This window comes from Phacochoerus africanus, chromosome 10 (assembly GCF_016906955.1).
Source record: "Phacochoerus africanus isolate WHEZ1 chromosome 10, ROS_Pafr_v1, whole genome shotgun sequence".
NCBI classification, from domain to species: Eukaryota; Metazoa; Chordata; class Mammalia; order Artiodactyla; family Suidae; genus Phacochoerus; species Phacochoerus africanus.
Window position 1 is genome coordinate 67996359 of NC_062553.1, and position 13722 is coordinate 68010080.

A 13722-nucleotide genomic window follows, 5' to 3' on the forward strand; every position below is an offset into this window, starting at 1 on the left:
ATTTCATCTGTCATAAACATTTAGGTTGCTTCCATATCTTGGCTTTTGTAAATAGTGCTGCAGTGAACTCTGAGATGCATGGTTCTTTTCAAATTATAGTCTTCTCCGGATATAGGCCCAGGAGAACTACAAGCAAGGCTGGATTATATGGTAGTTCTATATTTAGGGTTTTTTGTTGTTGTTGATGATGTCTTGTGTGTGTGTGTGTTTGTGTGTGTGTGTGTGTGGCTACAGCACAGCCATAGATAGCAATGCGAGATCTGAGCCAGGTCTGCAACCTACACCATATCTCATGGCAACCCAGATCCTTAACCCACTGAGCAAGGCCAGGGATCAAACCCATGTCCTCATGGTTGCTAGTTGGGTTTGTTACTGCTGAGACACAACGGGAACTCCTATATTTAGTTTTTTAAAGGAACCTTTGTACTGTTCTCCGTAGTGGTTGCACCAGCTGACATTCCCCTCAACAGTGTAGGAGGCTTCCTTTTTCTCCACACCCTCTTCAGCATTTCTTGTTTGTAGACTTTTTGATGATGGCCATTCTGACCACTCTGAGGTGATATCATTGTAGTTTTGATTTGCATTTCTCTAGTAATAAGTGATGTTGAGCATCTATAGATTTTCATGTGCTTTTTGGCCATCTTGACCATCTGTCTGTCTTCTTTGGAGAAACATGTGTTTAGATCTTCTGACCATTTTTTATTTGAATTGTTTCAGTATTTTTTTGGCAAAAAATTGTATGAGATGTTTGTATATCCTAAAGATTAATCCTTTGTTGGTTGCTTTTTTTAAATTTTATTTTATTTTTTAAATTATTTCCCCAAGACAATTTTTTTTCCTACTGTACAGCCTGGTGACCCAGTTACACATACATGTACACATTCTATTTTCTTACATTATCATGCTCCATCATAAGTGACTAGACATAGTTTCCAGTGCTACTCAGCAGGATCTCATTGCTAATCCATTCCAAAGGCAATAGTTTACATCCACTAACCCCAAGCTCCAAGTCCACCCCACTCCCGCCCCCTCTCCTTTGGCAACCGTGAGTCTATTCAAGTCCATGATTTTCTTTTTTGTGGAAAGGTTCATTTGTGCTCTATATTAGATTCCATTTATAAGTGATATCATATGGTATTTGTTTTTCTCTTTCTGACTTACTTCACTCAGTATGGGAGTCTCTAGTTCCATCCATGTTGCTGCAAATGGCATTATTTCATTCTCTTTTATGGCTGAGTAGTATTCCATTGTGTATATATACCACATTTTCCTAATCCAGTCTTCTGTTGATGTTGGTTGCTTTGTTTGCAAAGATTCTCTCCTATTCTATAGGTTGTCTTTTCATTTTGTTTATGGTTTCCTTTACTCTGCAAAAGCTTTTAGGCTTACTAAGTCCCATTTGTTCACTTTCATTTTTATTTTCATTACTCTAGGAGTTGGGTCAAAAATAATTATCTTTTTAGTGAATGGAACCTTTTATGTGACTCTATTTCTAGTAAGGATCTTTGTCCTAAAGCATATTTAATTTTGTACTAATAAAGCTGTGGTAACTTTTAATTTTCACTGGCATGATATATATTTTCCCTTTCTGTTATTTTCAGGATACCTTGTGTCTTGTGTCTCTTTGTAAATAAGACATAGTTGAACTTTTGAAAAACCATTTTTACAGTCTTTGCTTTAAACTATACTGTTTAACCCATTTAAATTGATGATGATGACTAATAGCTCTGAATTCCTTTTTACCACATTATTTTTGCTTTCTGTTTGTATAACTTTCTCTGTGTTGTTTCTTTTTTATTCTCCTTTCTCCTCCTGTCTAGGGGATACAGTTTTGTTTTTCTTATTTTCTGCTTTCTACTTTTATTTTTCCTATTAGTTTGGGAGCTCTGTACTTTATCTTTTGGTGATTATGTTGCATATTTTAATGTACATTTTTAGGTTCTAAAGTTAAGGTTAGTATTTTTACCCTTCTCCAGAATAATGTGAAGGACTAAGGAATGCTTTAAGTTTGATATTCTTTCCTGAATCACATGCTGTTATTACCCAAAGTTTATTGCTACCTAAATTTTAAAATCCAGTTAATTGGATATGGTCAGTATTTTTAGAATTACATACAAGTTTACATTTTCTTTGCTCATTTTCTTTTTCTTTCTTTTTTTTTTTTTTTCACTTCAGACCTTCCTTTTGGGAATATTTTCCATTAGACTGAATTATTTCCCTTAAACAGTACTTATTTACTAGACTTTAGAAATTCCTTCCTGTGAGGCCCTTTGGAAAGTAAATGCTCCCATTTGTATTTGTCTGAAAATGTTCTTCTCACCCTCATTCTTAAAAGATAGTTTCTTTGGAAACTTTTAGGTTGAAAACTATAGTTCCCACCCCCCCATGCAGCATTTTAAAGCTGTTTTTCCATTATTTTTGACTTCCATAAAAAATGAGCCGTCAGTATAATTCTCATTCCTTTGTAAGTGATTGTTCTTTTCTTTTGAGCACTTTAACATCTTTTTGTCTTAATTTTGGGGTATTATTATAATTTGCATAAACATAGGTTTCTTTTTATTTTATTTTATTTATTTATTTATTTATTTATTTTTGTCTTTTTGCTATTTCTTGGGCCGCTCCGCGGCATATGGAGGTTCCCAGGCTAGGGGTCCAATCGGAGCTGTAGCCACCAGCCTACACCAGAGCCACAGCAACGCGGGATCCGAGCCGCGTCTGCAACCTGCATCACAGCTCATGGCAACGCTGGATCCTTAACCCACTGAGCAAGGGCAGGGATCGAACCCGCAACCTCATGGTTCCTAGTCGGATTTGTTAACCTCTGCGCCACGACGGGAACTCCTCTTTTTATTATATATTGGATTATTGAGCCTCCTGAATCTTCCTATCTTTTATTAATTATGGAATTTTGTAAGTCTTTGACTCTTTGAATCTCTAATACATACTTCTGGATTTCCAAGTAGAATTTTATCATATATCCCAATCTCGTGCTCCATTTCTGTTAAGTTGGGTTTTGTTTGTTTTTTACATTACTTTTCTCTCAGTCTCTGTGTCGTATTTTGTATAATTTCTTCGGATCTTTCTATTAATTCTTTCTTCTGTTGGTTCCATTCTACTACCAAACCACTCTATTGAATTTTTCCTTTCAAAAATTATACTTTTTTTATATTTAGAAGTCCTATCTTGTTCTTTTCCAAATCTTCCTGTTCAATTTTGATAGTCTCCTATATACTCTTTCTTTCTTTCTCTCTCTCTCTATATATATACACACACATACACACACCCATATGTGTATATTTGCTGTCTTCGTGGGTTTGATTCTAAACTTTGTTTTCTTACCTCTTACTCCTAGTGTCTTTCTTCCTCATGTATTTAGTGCTTTTCTTAAAAATGAAATAGTGATTAATAATCTTTCTATGAAATGCTTCAAAACTTTCCAGAGATTGTATTTGCCTCTGGAATATTTAGGAGAGTCCAGCCAACCTGGGAATACTTTATTTTTATTTAGTCCTATGAAAAATCTTTTATTATGGAAAAGTTTTAAACATATACAAAAGTAAACAGAATGGTATAACTACTGAGTTATTACCCAAATCTAACAATTAACAATTCCTTTCCAATCTTGTATCATTTAAATCCCCATTATGTTATCCCCTTCCTATAATATTTTAAAGTAAGTGTAGGTAGCATTCCATATTATCCATAAATTTTAGACTGTGTATTTGTAACGGTAATATCTCTTTTGTAAAGCATGAACTCAATACCATTATCAGTCCAAAAGATGTTAATGAAATTCCTTAATATCATCAAATATCCAGTCAATATTTAAATTTACAAAGTGTCATAAATACAATAAGCTTTAAAAATATAATTTATATAAATCAGGATGCAAAAGAAGTTCAAATATTATTTTCAACCTTTCATAAACATTTAGTCCATAGATTCTCCCCTCCATTAGTCCGTTTCCTCTTGTCATGTACTTGTTGAAGACAACTAGGTTGTTTGTTTTTCTATTTATCATTTGCTGCTTAACAAGGCATCTGAAAACGTAGTGACTTCAAACTACAATTTATTATCATTGCTCATGTTTTGGGGTTGATGGAGCTCAAGTGGGTACTTCTTGCCTGAGGTCTCTCCTGCAGTTGCAGTTAGATAATGGCTAGAGCCAGCATCATCTGAAGGGTTGACCAGTATGATTGTATGAAGTGGTTTCTTCATTCACTCATGTGTCTCACATGACTAATACCTTGATATTCTTCAGTGTGTCTGCCTGCCTATCTCTCTCACCACATGGCATCTCATCCTTCAGGGTCTTTCCATGTGGTTTAGGCTTCTGACAGCATGGCAGTTGATTTATTTGCACTTACTTCAAGGCAGCTGACTTCCAAGAATTAAGAACTGAAAAATGCAAGTCATTTCTTGGTTACACCTGCAACTGGCACAGCTTTACTACTTTACTTTGCCAGAGCCATTTGGTCAAAATAGTGACAGGGCCATCCTCTATTCAAGGAATTAAGGAAGGACTCCACTGTTTAATGCAGGGATGGCAATTTTACATTGCAGAAAAACATAAATGGGCCAGGAGATATTTTTCCAGCCATTTGTGGAAAGTAAAATCTTCCACATTTGTACTGAGGAATTTGCAATAGTCTAGATAGATCTTGTTGATTACTTCCCTGGAAGCTTGATGAAATTAAATTTGGATGTATCATTTGGAAATATATATATATATATAATATATTTTTTAATTTGGATGAAATATATATTTAATTTGGATGAAATCTGTGTGGTGTGTGTGTGTGTGTGTGTGTGGTGTGGTGGTGGTGGCTAGAGGAATTCATAGAAGGTCAGGAGTACTTCACACTACAGTTTTTGCTTAAAGCTTTCTAGACTGCAGAGGTAATACAAGTTCTAGCCCCAAACTGAGTTGTAGATTTATGGTTAGGAATATCTTTGGAGATTCCTCTGTGTGTGTGTGTGTGTGTGTGTGTGTGTGTGTGTGTGTGGCATTACATCCAGTGGCAAGGCCAAGAAAGGCATGTATACATGTTGTCTTTCTGAAGGATTTTTTTTTTTTCTGGTTGACCAACTGAGTATGCTGTTTAGAGTATCCTATTTTTATTTCAGGGGATGTGTCCCATCTATACCCTTTCTCCCATACGCCTAGGGTTGGTCTCCTGTGCCTAGAATTCAGATGGTCATTCTAATCCATTCCTTATACTTCAAAGGATTGACATGGTCTTGCAGGGCAGACCCAGGCTCCAGGGTTTACTGACTTTGTAGATTTTTTCTTTCTTGTTGCCATTATTATTTTTTACTAAAGTATAATTGATTTACAATGTTTCTTCAGTTTCTGTTGTACAGCCAAGTGACCCAATCACATACAGTTCCCTATGCTGTACAGTGGGACCCCATTGAGCATCCATTCCAGATGTAACGGTTTTCATCCACTCCCTCCTCCTGGCAACTACAAGTCCATGATCTGTTTCTCTTTTGTAGATAGGCTCATTTGTGCCATATTTGAGATTCCACACATAGGTGATATCCTCTGGTATTTGTCTTTCTATTCCTGACTTACTTCACTTAGTATAAGAATCTCTAGTTCCATCCATGTTGCCACATTATTTTGTCCTTATTTATGAATGAGTAGTAATCCATTATGTATATGTACTGCATCTTCTTAATCCATTCATCTGTTGATGGACATTTAGGTTGTTTCCATGTCTTGACCATTGTGAACAGTGCTGCAATGAACATGGGGGTGCATGTATCTTTTTGAATGAATGTTTTGTCTGGATATATGCTCAGGAGTGGGATTGCTGGATCACATGATAGTTCTATGTTGAGTTTTCTGAGGTACCACCATGATGTTTTCCATACTGGTTGTGCCAATTTACATTCCCACCAGTAGTGCTGGAGGGTAATCTTTCTCCACCTTCTCCAGCATTTGTTATTTGTTGACTTGTTAATGATGGCCATTCTGACAGGTGTGAGATGGTACATAATAGTTTTGATTTGCATTTCTCTAATAAAAGTGATGTCGAGTATTTTTTTCATGTATCTGTTGGCCATCCATATGTCTTCTTTGGAGAAATGTCTATTCAGGTCTTTCGCCCATTGAAAAAAATTTTTCAATTGGGTTGTTTGGCCTCCTGGGAGGGCAGAGAACCTTGATTTGCCATTATTTTTTGTTTCTAGTTATTTCTCTTACTTTCTGGCAGATAAGCCATGATCTCTATGAGATATTTTCTGCATTTTGTTGAGCATTTTTAGATGTTCTATACTGGGAGGCACTTCAGTGTGGATTTAGTTTGAAAGGCTGGAAATAGATGTTGACTAATATATTTTATTCTGAAAAACATTTGGAAACATGTACTTACTTTTGGCACATAGTTGGTCAGAATTACTATGCATCTTTGAAGATAAATGCCTATTCTTTTTGCTTTTGACATTTTTCTTACTAATAAAATTCAGAGTTTTGTGTTTATCACATTTAGGATTGAGGAAATATTGAAATTTTATTTTCCTATTCCCTGTAGGAAGCATTGGCCAATCAAGGCATATTAGGATTTACCTCTTAAAATAGTTGAGTGTGTACAAAATGTTTCCATAGCTTTTGAAATTGCTTATTTGAAATCATTCCTTTGAATGACAATAGTTATAGAAGTGCCAGTGTTTTGACACAAATATAAAGAAACCAGTGGCGATACCATCATGAATCAAAGGCTTTTCACTCTAGATATCGTTCTGCTCAAATGTTGTTAGGAAAGGAGCCTGTGAATGTGAAAATTGGAGATTCTATCTGAAATTGTAAAGGGCCCTGACTGCTATGTAATTGATTCAGAAGAGAAACCTGAAGCAGGGGGAGAGATGGAGGCATTGTGATATTAAAGCAGGATGTTTTGGGGCAGCATTTGCTCTGGCTCTGTGTCCCATGGCTGCTCTGTTTGGCATGGGATCTTCCTTTCCACTCTATTGAACAGCTCTGTACTGATGAGGAATGCCAAGGTGCTTGGCTTTTCTTGGCCATCATTTTGGTTGGTTATGTCCTGCTTTTTCCTTGCAGAACACTCAAAAGCAAACCAGGTTCAGCAAGGTCATGACTTCTCCAGGGTCTTTCCCTGAGTCATTGCAGAGGTAGGGAGATGTCTGAGCCCCAGATTTCAAAGCCAGGGAGATGACTCCCAAGGAATGTGATTTTAAGTGTTATGGATAGGGTGTAGGAGGGAGAAATAATTTAGAATAGAATTAGGTGGTTGTAGCAATAAATTCTCTCTGATCTACTCTATGGTAAAACCCTCAATTTGAGTGCATTTTCTTGGATCATGCCGAAAGGTGCACTGTGTTAATATTTCTCTTCTATTCTTGCTATCATACCTTAAATCTAGTCCTTTTATCCCATGTCTAGACTGTTCTAATGGTTTAACCATGAGTTAATAACCAGTTTCTCTTGCTTCGTTCCAAAAGCAGAAATATTTTTTAAGTGTTGTTCTTATTTGTCAGGCCCATATTCCTAAACCTTTATAGCTCGACTCTTTAAATCTTTCCCCCTCAAAGAGTGTCCATTTGTGCTAGCTTGGGATTTAAGTCTCCTTGCGATATTATCTCACCCTCTCTTTAAAATGACTCTCGCCACACACTGTACCATGCCCTGGTCAAATGAACTGTTGAGTTCCCTTCAAATCTGGCACTTCCTTCTGCTGGTTGTTCCAACTCTCCTCTCCACTCTTCAGTGATTATTACTTATCAAAATCTTCGCCATCTGTTAAAATCCTCCAAATGTAAAAACTTGACAGTGTAGCCTTCACTCATAATTTCGATTCTCTTGGGTTTGCTCTTATGTTATTACTCTGCAGCCTTGGTCCCATAATGTCTTGCGCTATAGCTTTTTGTGTAATTACTCATCTTCTTTTCTGGGTCAAAACATTTTCAAGGCGAGAACTATGTTTTAGTCCTCTTTCCAGCTCTCATGGGGGCAGCCCATTACAATGATTTCCATAAGACAGACTTAGTAAATACATATTGAAGAATCGTATTATCTTGGGCCACGTGTTTCTCAGAGTTGATGCACTATGTGAGGTGGGTGATAACTGAAGACTATGCCAGCCCATCTCCAGGTCTCATAGTGAATGCTTCCGCTATTCAAAGCCCCCTTCAGATGTCATCACTGCAAAAAGTTTCTGTGGGTTCACACTAGACATGAACACTTCATCCTCTGTACTCTTGGGTGTCTTTTCCAAACCCCTTTGGATCTGTATTTAGAGTACATTGTAATTTGTGTACAAATGTGTGTCCCTTCCTGGGGTGGGAGAAATTATGTCATGGTTCTCAGCGTTCCCATAAATCAGCTTGTTGTCTGAATCACGGACGGTCCCCAGCACATTTATGCTATGTCTGTGCATATCTGTCTATGGCTCCCACACCCTTGGTTATCATCAGTTTATCAGATATAAACTTTAGACTGTTAGGCTATTCTTTTGTTCTCACAGGTTTTCCCATGAGTTTATTCCTAAATATCTTGTGTTCTGTATTAGCAAAGCATGTACAATATCAAAAGGAACTAAAGTTTCACCTCCTATCTTTGTACTTAAAATAACCTCCAGTTTCAGAAAGTAGAACATCCTTTGGATTTATATCCACGAAGACAAGGACTTTTATAAACTTTAAAGGACACACTTAACCTTTTGAGCGTTTATTGAGTCCTTGCTATGAATGGAACACTTGTGTTAGAAGTTGAAGGCAAAAATTGTTCTAAGTAATGGTCTCTGCCTTGAAGGCATTCAGTGCATTTTCCCTATTCACCGTTCATATTCACCACTAGGTCGGAATTGACCTTGCCTTCTTTGTGCCTGATATTCTGCACATACAGTAAAGAATATGCTTCCACATCTGGCTTCAGCTAATAATCTATAAACCCCTAAAGGGCAGATACTCTGTCTTATTGTTTTATCTAACACAAGGCCTAGCATAGGTGTTCAACAAATGTTTATTAAAAAAAAAAGTTTCCCAAGCAAAAATATGAGCATATGCAAAGGCCCTGGTGTAGGAAGGAACTTGCTATGTTGAGGAACAGATAACAGGCCAGTGTGAGTGGAACCTCAGGGATTAATGTTTCAAGATAATGTAGTGGGAGCGGGACCAGATCACCATAGAACAAAAGTTCTCAACCTCAGCAATAGTGACATTGTGAGTAGTTCTTTGTTGGTGGTGACCGTTCCTTGTATTGCAGGCTGTTTAGCAACATCTCTGGCCTCTCTTCACCAGATGCCTGTAGCATCCTTTCCTCCAGATTGTGGCAACCAAAAATGTCTCCAGACATTCCCACCTGTACCCTGGAGGCAAAATAGTCCTAGGAAGAAACACTGATGTAGAAGCTTATAGATAGTTTTACAGTGCTTAGCTTTTATTCTCAGTGGAACAAAAAGCCACTAGAGCATTTTAAGCAGGAAAATGCCACATAATGATAGAGATTTTAAAATGCTTACTCTGTGAGGAGAATAGGTCCTCAGAAACACGAGTAAAGAAGATTGAAGCAGGAAACTTTTTTTTTTCTTTTTAGGGCAGTACCCACACATATGGAAGTTACCAGGCTAGGGGTCAAATTGGAGCCACAGCTGCTGGCCTACATTGCAGACACAGCAAGGCCAGATCTGAGCTGCATCTGTGACTTACAGCCACAACTTGCAGCAACACCATATCTTTAGCCCACTGAGCGAGGCCAAGGATCGAACCTGTGTCCTCCTTGACACCATATTGGGTTCTTAACCCGTTGAGCCACAGTGGGAATTACTAAATTCTTTGCTTTTACCTCTTTGGACTAGTCTCCTTAAAATCTCTCTCGTCTGGCCTTTGTGTTTCCCTAGTGCTGTTACTTTAGTTTAAACTACGTCATCCCAAGCCTGGATGATGGCAGCATTATCATGATTGTCATCTCTGCCTCTAGTCTTGACCACTTCCAGCACATCTTCCACAATCCAGCAGAGCCATCCTTCTCAGCGGAAATCTGGTCCTATCACTTGTCTGCTTAAAACCCTTCAGTGGCTTCCCATTGCTCTAATGCTAAAATAATAATAATAATAATAATAATAATAATAAAGAATTCTAAAGCCTTCAGCAAAATATCAAAGTTCTTAACTTTTTAAGCCTTATTTCCTACTTTTCCGATCTCCCATGTGCCAGTCCTGTTTAATTTTCTCAAAATGGTATCATCTTTGCCTGGTTTCTTCTCTTGTTTTTTTCCGTATCTTGTCTCTTGGCGGGTTATGGCTCATGTTTTAGGACTCAGCTTAAATACCACCCCTATGCAAAGCATCCCTGACTGTGGGCAGAGTTGAGTATCCCTACCTAGCTCTCCCAGGGCACCCCGATCTCACCTCTATTGTGGATGTTTAACACTGAGGTATCGTGAATGCCTGTTGGAGTGTCCAGCTCCACTACTACATTATAAACCACTTGAGGGCAAGGCCTGTGTGGCTGTAATTTTACTTCTAGGATCTAGCAGAGTGCCTACCGAACAGCTAAATAAACATTCATTCACTTATCCAACAAGCATTTATCTTATGTCCACTCTGAGGTGGGCACTATGCCAGGTGCTGGTGTTTCAGTGATGGATGAAAACACACATGGTCCCGGTCCTCTTGGAGTTTCTGGTCCCTGACGGAGAGAAGCGTCATTCCAATAATTATGCAAAATGTGACATTGCAGATATGTCTGGTGCTATGAAAGAGAAGTGATGGTGCTTGAAGAATCCGTAAGAGAAAGTTTGACCTAGTCCAAAAGGTGCTTGGAGTTGCAAGGTGGTGGCACTTACCATGAGACCTCATACATTAGTAGGAATTAGTTGAGCGAGGCTGGGAGCAAGAGTGTCCCAGGAGGGGACAGGAGTCGCTATGGCTGAACACTTTACAAGAGGCAGTAACCCGGCCAGAATGAATGACCGAAGTGGTCCAATGTGGCTGCAGCGGGAGAGGGAGGGCTGGGTCTGGAGAGGGAACTATACAGAGGCACATCAGGCAGGACCTTCAGGTCATGTTGATGATTTTCCCTTCGTTTTAAGAGCATCAAGTAGTCTCAGCATGGTTGAGGGAGTGCTGTCAAGAGGTGCAGAGTAATTATGCATCTCTGTAATTATTTTGTCCTAGAACTTTTATTTATTCTGGTGGTTTTGCGGTTACCTTTGTATTCTACTTTCTAAAGTCCTCATTCCACTCTCTTGCGTCCCTTTTTGTTTTTTATTTTATTTTTTTGCTTGTCTCCAGCATATCTAGCTCAAACTTGTTTTACTTGAAATGGTTTTAAGAGCATGGAAGTAGCTCAGGGTAACATGCATGACTTTTTCTGCAGCCACTGTTCTTTTGACCCGTAGACCTGGCCAGTGTGCACATCGTTAGGTTATTACAGTTTCCTTGGTGACAGGATTTGAGGATGCTGCCCATTGATTACGATGTTGGTACCTCGAATATAGTCTTAAGTAATTTAGTTTAAATAAGGCTTGTAACTATGTGATATTTCCAGATGTTGTCCAACTCTCCCCTTTCCCCCTAAATGATTTACATTTTTTACCAATGAACAAATGCATTTTGATACTTTTGTATAGCTAATTAAAAGTGAATCGTTACCATTTAGAAGAATGTATATGTGCTGTTTGTCATTCACTTTTTAATAAACTTTCATTGAGCATTGACAATGCATCATGCACTCTGCTTAGGTGCTCAGGATACAGTTCAGCTGCTCATATTACTTATAGTCTAATGTCAAAGACAGAGAAATACATCTACAATTTCAAAACAGTGTGCCGAGTGCTGTGATAGAGGAAACAGTAAAGTGATAGACCGGGAAATCTAAAAGGGGGAGATCTAACCATAGATTTGCCCATCTCCCCTGGGCCAAGAGAGGAAAAACTATCAGAAAAAAAGAAAGGCTGGAAGGACCCATTGTGGCTCAGTAGGTTAAGAACCTGACACAGTGTCTGTGAGGATATGAGTTCGATCCCTGGTCTTACTCAGTGCTGGGAGTTCTTGTAGCTCAGTGGGTTAAGAACGTAACATAGCATCTATGAGGAGGTGGGTTCGATCCCTGGCCTCACTCAGTGACTTAAGGATCTGGTGTTGCCATGAGCTGCCATGTAGATTGCAGATGTGGCTCAGATTCCGGCATTGTTGTAGCTGTGTGTAGGCCAGCAGCTGCAGGTCTAGCTCCAGCTCCAATTCAACCCCTAGCCTGGGAGCTTCCATGTGTTGGCAGTTGCAGCCCTAAAAAGGAAAACAAACAAACAAAACAAAAAAAAAAGGAAAAAGAAGGCTGATTTAATTCTTAAGCATGAGTAAAACCCATGCTTCCAAGGGAAGAGGACAAGTAGAGGTTATTTCAGGTAGGGGATTCTATGTGGGCAGCAGGCATTAGTGAATAAAACTTTTTCAAGAAATGGCATATGGTTGAATGTGGCCATAACATAGGACCCAAGTAGGAGAGAACTCAAAGATGAGGCTGCAGGTGTGAACAGAGGCAGATCCTGAATGGCCACAGGTAGGTATGAGCACATACCATAGGCTACACCTTAAGGTATGGCCAGAATCCACCCACTTATGCAATATTCCTGGTACCGCTCTGGTTCTAACCATCATCATCTCTTGCACAGGTCATGACAGCAACCTCCTAACTGGTTCCTGTTCTCTTCAGTCTGTTTCTAATGCACAGCCACAGTGTTTAAAACATGAGCAGATCATCCTATTCTTCCATTCAAAACCCTACTGTGGCTTCCCACAGTACTCAGGATACAAGCCCAGGTTCTTGAAGCTCTCCATAGTGCTTATTACTCTTTCAGATGCTGTATTGTTTACTTATTTATGTTGTTTTTTGTTGTCTCCCTCAGTAGAGTGGAAACTCCATCAGTGTGGGAATTCGTATCTGTTTTCTTTGCAAGTATGTCACCAACACCTAAACCTGTGCCCATTAATAGGTTGGTGGTGAGAATTTGTTGAAGGGATGAATGCACAAGACCCCAGATTTAGCATGACATTGACCTCATTGGTTGCTACTGAACAAGTTATTTCAGTTCCTCCTCACCTTGGCCCTCCTTTCTCCTACTTTAACCCACTCCCAATTCAAATCCTTATGCTTTCAGACCATCTGTACTGCAGTGAAATTGAGTGTATATTAACCTATTTGTCTCTTGAGATTTTCACTCTCAGCCAAACCTGGACTAAATAAAAGTAGGCTTTGCTTGCTTGTGTCAGCTCCCCTTGCCTGTGAAGAGTTCTCTGAAAACATGATTAGATCCATGTGTGGGAGCCAGGGATGAAATCTTGGCATTTCAGTGAGAAGGGAGCAGTGTTCCGAGGAACTGTAACTGAATCTGAATGATAACAGTCACCTAGTTCCTAGTGTAAAGCCCATTCTCATTTTTTAAAGCCAGCCTCTCTGTTCCTCCAGATTGGTTATACACCGGCTCTTGGCACTGCTGCTTCCATGCTGTGAAAATGGACTGCTCTATTTTCTCAGGCTCCATAGGGGTATTAGGCATTTGCTTTCTTCATAAATAGAGCAGAGAAATAGAACCATAGAATAACATTGTGGACACATTTAACCATGTTTATTTAGTGAGTAAAAGAGCCAGACCTTTTGTTACATTGTCTGCTCCTCCAGCTAGTAAATGTTATTGTGACCATCAGGCAGTGTTTGAAATCAACCTGTCTTTAGTTAAGGGTATGTAATTACCTTAAT

General features: G+C 38.8%; 1 protein-coding gene across 2 annotated transcripts in view; it reads left to right on the forward strand.

The window, feature by feature from the left end:
• Positions 1–13722, forward strand: part of SLC4A4 (solute carrier family 4 member 4) — a 342726-nt gene that overhangs the window by 307090 nt on the left and 21914 nt on the right. The window lies entirely within an intron of this gene.